Here is a 6365-nt window from a genome sequence, read left to right on the forward strand (position 1 = left end):
AAAGGATGAGACTTCCCCCTGAAAGGAGTGATATTCCTTTGAAAAAGCCCTGAATTCACAAACCTACAAGTTAGCTTGCAAATACTCAGAAAATGAGCTCTTGTATGTAAGCTTTTGGACACCCTTTGTGATTCAGACTGGTGTGCAATGGCCAAATGAGAGATGAAGCATCTTTTTACATAATTTACCGTGTGCTACCTCTGCTGTTGTGTTAATGGGGGGAGGTTGGACAGGGAAGAGGAAAAATGCCTTCAGCTTCTTAGAATTATAGAATCATGGAATGGTTTGAGTCAGAAGGGACCTTGAAGACCATCTAGTTCCAACACCCTACCATGGGCTGGTTGCCACCCACCAGCTCAGGCTGCCCAGGGCGCATCCATCCTGGCCTTGACCACCTTCAGGGATGGAGCATCCTCAGGTTCTCTGGGCAGCCCATTGGGCTGCTGTGCTTTGGATTAGGTGAAACTTCTTGGTAATAAAGGCAAACTGAATCTGAATTGATTCACACTTCCTTTGCTGTGGGGTGGGGAGAGCAGCTGACTAAGCCAAAAACATCATTTATGGCTGTCAAGAGTCCTGCTGCAGGACCTTTAGTGGCAGGCAGTGTGTCAGTCCTGCTGGGGCCTCTAGGGAGGTTTGCATGACTGCAAACTTGGGTGGTTGCAGTGAACTGGTTATCACAACTTGGTGGAAGAACACTCATGCAAGAATCACACTTTGTTTTTGTTTCAGCCACCTTTTTGTATGAGACAACTATCATTTAGTTAAATGTCTTCAGATACATATTTGTAACTCAAGGTTCTTGCTGATTTAGATCCTGCAGTGCTCAGAGTCACTGATACCCACAGCCCAGAGAAACACCTTTCTGTCTCAAAACTGAGAGCTCACCCACTTGCCTCAATGTAGTAACTTGATATTTGTACATAAATTTTAAGTAGATCGTCAATTTTGGCTTCAATTATGACCCCTAATTGGATAAAATAAATACTAAAAAGAACACCAAGAGGAAAATAGTAGGCAGGGGATTTTTTTTTCCCCTAAGAAGTAGAACATCCCTGTCCTTCATCTTGTGATACCTGAGTTCTGGCCTAGTCCCCAGAGCATGAGACCCTCTGGGTAGGCCATGCACATGCATCCTTCTTTTCCTCAGTGCACACTCTTGCCCGTGCAGCTCAGCCTGCATTGTTGAGTGGCTTTGCTCTCCTTGTGCATCACATAATGGAATGGGATACTGAGCCATGGCCAAGATCTTCATTATTATTGTACGCAAGCTGTAATTTTGTCCTGGCTTTATGGAAAACCACTTATTCTATACCAGTCTCTGAGCATAGAGACATTCTATGATTCTATGATTCTATGATGTTGCATGAAATGGGAGAAGTCTGCTGCACAGCATTTCTAAGCAAAATTCAGTGTGAATGGGGAAGAGTCTGTGGACCGAAAGAAAAAATAGTAGGCAGGGGATGTTTTTTTTCCTATTGTCTGCTCTGCATGTTGTTTCCTTTTGGTGAGATCCTCAGAGCAGCTCTGTTTCTGGGAGGTTTCTTGCTGCAGATTTTCCAGGTGAAGATTTGTCTCTGCTCCAGCATTGTTTTCAGCAAGAAGCACAGCTCTCTGAGGACAGGCTGCTGGCATATGGCAGGAAAGTGGCACCTTGTGTGGCAGGAGAAACTAATCCAGTGCCAATTGTAGCTCATGCTGGCACTGCTGCGATGGTGCTTAGGATTGAGGGAAATCCCCCATGTGAAGAAAAGGTATTTCTGATTTTCTACAAATGGATGGGTATCAGTCCATGGCTGGAGATACAAACCACGTGCTACCATGTCTTGTCCTTTAAATGTAATGTAAATGTAAATGCTTGGAAAAAAGTGTACGTCAGTCACCTCCCAGAGCTTGAAAAAAATCCTAAAAAGTAGACTACATCATTTATTTGAAATGCATAGTGCTGCGTCTTGAAAAATGTGCTAAAATATCTCAACACAGAATGAGCTACATGAAATGTTCCGTCACAATGAAATGTTCCAGGAAATTAGATGGTGAAAATGGCTGTCGAGGAACAGGGAGCCAAGTCACTGGGCTGTTTTATTTTTCCCCAAAAGCCAGTAACAACTCTTAGTGGCTAAATGTGTGCATGTGTCAGAAGTTCAGCCATGTCCCCCTCTTAAACTGACACCTTGGAAAACAGTTTTAGCTCCACTGGAAAGATAAGGAAAATTTGGCTCTTTGCCTTCTGACCACTGCCACTTGGCAAATGAACCATTTGTGCATTTGTTTCAAAGTCTTTTGCAGGTTTGAAGATTTTGATATGTTATGTGTAACTCCCTGCTTTTGCTCTATGTACCTTGATGGGTCATGACTCTGCTGCTCCACTGTAGAGCCCTGATCCCATTTCCCTCCTGTCCCAAGACATGGGAAGACCCCATATGGTCTTGGGGAAGAAGCAAAGTTGTCAATTTTTATGTGGGCTCATCAGGGCTCTTCCCACAGTTTGCTTTCAGGGATCTGGCGTACTGTTTGGTGAGTCAGAGCTTCACAAACAGAGCTTCATCAGAAGCTCACTGAAATCAATGGGGGGACTGATGGAGTTTGGCATAATTGCCTGCTGTGTGATTTCTAGTCAGAAATGCAAAATAAATATTTTCCCAAACCCACCTTCTTAGAACTATTCTAGATCTAGACAGTTCTTTTATGGAAAAAAGAGACCTTTGAGCTTACTAGCCAACTCCTCTGCTATCACAGAAATCTCTTTCATAAAATTTTGAGAGAGTACAGCTTGAAAGTCTATCTTCAAAGAAATGTTATTTTTTGCCTTTGGAAGAGAACCTGATCACTTTAGAGGCAAGCAGCCTTTTAATTTTCAGCCTAAATATATTTGTGAGTAGTCTGTACCTATTTGTTCTCCTGCCAACACCATGCTTTAGGTGAAATGAATCCTTTCCTCTCCCTTGTTTGCTTCCTCCTTCCTCCCTGCTGTATTTATAGAAAACAGTTTCAGACCTTTTTAGCCTCTGGTTTCCTAGGCTAAGAAAACCAAGCTCTGGATGCCATCCAGAATGCCACCCTTTCTCGATAGATTTGTTCAAACAAACTTGCTACCAGATTTAATTTCCTGTACATTTTGCATACTGGCAATATTTGGGATTGGGGACATTCAGTTCTTGGTTCAAGTGCCTCAGGCTCCCTGACTTCTTTTCCCCTCAGACACTGCTCTCCCCAGCCCTGTGTGTGTTTATTTCCATTCAGCCACCTTGTCTGGTCTGCACAATTAACCATGGCACCCTAGTTAATAAAACATGGAAAAGTATTATTTTTGCTATCACACTTTGCCTAAATTATCCTCAGATGTTACCCCACACCTTTCTTTCCCTTTTGCCCCTTTTATTTATGAGGTCTAGCCCAAACTGGGACTCTCTGCTTGTTCCTATGATCCTTTGAAACCAGCCTTCTTCTCACAAATGTCAGGCTGATCTTCTGATATTCTTATGAACAGTTCAAAGCCCAAGAAACTGAAAGGTGCCCCTGTTCATTCAACAGTGACATGAAATAACCAGGATTGCACTGTGCTTTTGTTCCTCACCTGTGTAGTGCCTTTTAGCAAACCTCAAATGTGTGAGAGCAGTGCCAGATCACGGTGACACCACTCATCTTCATCATCATACTGTCCCTGGTTGGCAACATGTTTCTTGTGATCCAGACCAAGGATATTTCTGGCTCACCTTAGTGTGAACACTTTGTTTTTTCAGTCACGTCATTCTCTAGAAACAAGCTGTGTTTTTCTGGTGCGGTTACATTTCAGGGGGACGGAGGAGGATGTTATGAGAGAAGCAATTGCAGCCAAGTTTTCAGCACTGTTGACGTAAGGGCTGGATGTGTTCACTGGGGTGAACTGAAAAGTGGCTAAATGGCTGAGCCCAAGGGAAGGTGCTCAGTTGCACAGAATTTTGTTGTAACTAGCGGTGTACTCCAGAGGTCAATACTGGGCCCAGACTAGTGTAATATCTTTACTAATGATCTGGACAGTGGGGCAGAACAAACCCTCAGCAAACTTGCAGATGACAACCAAGTGGGAGGAGTGGCGGATATACCAGAGGATTGTGGGGGCCATCCAAAGGTGCTTGGACAGGCTAGAGAAATGGGCAGTAAGGAACTCCATGAAGTCCAGCAAGGAGAAGTGCAGAGTCCTGCACCTGGTTGAGAACAATCCCAGGCACTAGAATGTTCTGAGGGGCGCACAGCTTGAAAGCAGCTTGGCAGAAAAAGACCTAGGAGCCATGATGGACATGAGCCAGCTACCTGCCCATGCTGCAATAAAGGCTAAGGGTAACCTGTGCTGCATTAGGTGAAGCACTGCCAACAAGTTGAGGGAGGTGATCCTTTCCCTCTGCTCAGTATTGGTGAAGGCCACATGTGGAATGCTGTGTCCAGTTCTGGCCCTTTCCAGGACAAGAGGACATGAGCATACTGGAGACAGTCCAGCGTAGGGGTCCACAAAGATAACAAACGGATTGCAGCGTCACTCTTGTAAGGAGATGCTGAGAAAGCTGTCACTGTTCAGCCTAGGGAAGGCTTGGGGGTATGTTATTAATGTCTATCAGTATCTGAAGGGAGGGTGCAAAGAGGATGAAGCCAAATTCTTTTCAGCGGTGCCCAAAGACAGGACAAGAGGCTGGGTACAAACAAGAATACAGGAGTTTCCGTTGGAACACTGAGAAACTTTTTGTATGAGGGTGACTGAGCTTTGGCAGAGGTTACAAAGAGAGGTTGTGGACTTTCCTTCCTTGGAGATCTTCAGAAGCAACCTGCTGTAGGTGCTCCTGCTTGAGCAGAGCAGGGTTGGATCAGATGAGCTCCAGAGGTCCCTTCCAGCTTCAACCATTTGGTGATTGTGTGATTCAGTTTAGGGAATTAAACTGAATTTTAAACATCCAATTATTGATTTGGCTATGGGGAAGTGGATAAACATGTAGTGGGACCTAAAAGAGTTCTTCTTTGCCAGCTGTCTATGCCAGCTCTCACTGTTCCCTTCTTCCCTTTTAGTGTTCCTGCTCATGTCCTCCACTTGGCCTTTTTCTTGTCTCAGTGTGCTTGGTCAAGTAGAGCTCCTAATGAGCCTCAGACCTCAGGACTGAGAACCTACCACCATCCCGGGGCTATTGGGTCACCTGCAAGCCATGGTCATGATCTTTCCTGAAAGAGAAGCAGGAGTTTTAAAGGAGATGGATACCACAGCAAGGAGAGGTGGTGCCCACAGAGACATCTCTCTGCTATTCCCAGGATCGCTGCCTGTCCTAGTGCAGCCAGAAGAACAGGTGTTGGGGTAAAAGCATCATCCAATGTCTCAGTTGCTTGCCCCCTCTTCCAAAGACCATAAACTTTCCTTTTGTTCCTGAGTTCCAGTTTAAGGTCTCTGTTCAGCCAGACCAGTCTTCTACCCCGACAGCTCGTCTTCCGTGTCTTGGGGATGGTCAGCTCCGGCACCATTAAAATAACTTCCTTAAAGTATTCCCAGCCGTCCTGGGCTCTCGTGTCCTCCAGAACAACCTCCCAAGGGACTCTCTCAACCATGCTCCAAAAGAGGCCAAAGTCTGCCCTTTGGAAGTCCAAGGTTGCAGTTTTGCTGACTCCCCTCTGAGGTTCAACATGCACCACAATTAAACAAGACAAGAGGATGAAACGTCTTTGGGGGGAAGGGCGATGGCAAAAGTATAAATATCCTTCTTGGAGGAGGCATGGCAGGTTGATTATATCACCTTGCCACGAAGCCGCGATGGTAAGTGTTACATGCTCACCATGGTGGAGGCAACCACTGGGTGGCTCGAAACATTCCCAGTACCCAGACAATGGGACTCATTTCAAAAATTCCCTTGTAAGTACTTGGGCCAAAGATCATGGCATTGAGTGGATTTATCATATCCCCTATCAAGCACCAGCTTCTGGTAAAATCAAATGATACAATGGATTGTTAAAGACTATGTTGAAAGCCAGGGGTGGCGGAACATTTAAGCACTGGGAGAAGCATTTGGCAGAAGCCACCTGGTTGGTCAATACTCAAGGATCTATCAATCGTGATGGTCCTGCCCAGTCCAGCTCTCTACATAATGTAGAGGGAGATAAGATCCCTGTAGTAAATGTAAAGAGCATGATGGGAAAAATGGTTTGCGTCTTTCCAACTTCTGGGAAGGGCAAACCTCTCCGTGGCACTGTTTTTGCTCAGGGACCTGGATCCACTTGGTGCGTGATACAGAAAAATGCGGATGTTCAATGCGTACCACAAGGGAATTTGATGTTGGGGGAGTGCAGTCAGTAAGTCCATGTATGTATAGGTATATAGATAGATAGATAGATAGATAGATAGATAGATAGAT

The sequence above is a fragment of the Numida meleagris genome, chromosome 3 (assembly GCF_002078875.1).
Source record: "Numida meleagris isolate 19003 breed g44 Domestic line chromosome 3, NumMel1.0, whole genome shotgun sequence".
In the NCBI taxonomy this organism is placed as follows: Eukaryota; Metazoa; Chordata; class Aves; order Galliformes; family Numididae; genus Numida; species Numida meleagris.